A 782-nucleotide genomic window follows, 5' to 3' on the forward strand; every position below is an offset into this window, starting at 1 on the left:
CCAAGAGATCTCAGTTACAGTTTGAAGTTGTTGAAAAGTAAAATAAGAAAATCAAATGCAATGCATGTTTGAATGGTAACTGAGATTCTTCAGAATTCCAATTTCACATTTTCAGTCAATTTACCTCTTCATACTTCTGAAGTAAATAAATTGAATATCTAACAGTAAATGGCAGCATGGTGTTTTTGAATAAAGCCAAGACTCTATTAAGCAAAACTTCATACGCTGTGTTTGCCTTCCATGAGATCCTACCATTTCTTTTAATGAGAGCTAAAAAACTCAGAAGATACAAATGTCAAATTTGCTAGAGTTTTTCCTCTTTCAGTTGCCTTATATAATAGGGAGTAATTTCTATTACATATAAAAATCTAGATATTCACTTTAGTTCTATTAAAAATTTACATTTTAATCATTAAGGATGGAATAATTTTTTCTATAAGTAACAAAAATGCAATATACTAATTTAATTATAAATAAGGATTCTATATCTATAATTCTGCAATTGAATTTTTATTGACCTGTATAACAATGAAACTGATAATGACAGCAGAGAGTATAGCAAGTGCTAGAAATCATCAAGTTCATAAATTTGAGAGCCAAGGTTTGAAAATGACCGTGATTAACACTCACCTTCCCTGCTAGATGGCATTTGTCTTATCTAGAGGATTGCATGAATTAAAACATCTTTAGGGGATTACTAGAAACATTTCCAATGAGAGATGATGAGAATTTGAACTTTGACAGGAAAGAAAGGCTCAAAGAAATAGAGAGTTAAATATCAT

The sequence above is a fragment of the Myotis davidii genome, unplaced genomic scaffold, assembly GCF_000327345.1.
Source record: "Myotis davidii unplaced genomic scaffold, ASM32734v1 scaffold20, whole genome shotgun sequence".
NCBI lineage: Eukaryota > Metazoa > Chordata > Mammalia > Chiroptera > Vespertilionidae > Myotis > Myotis davidii.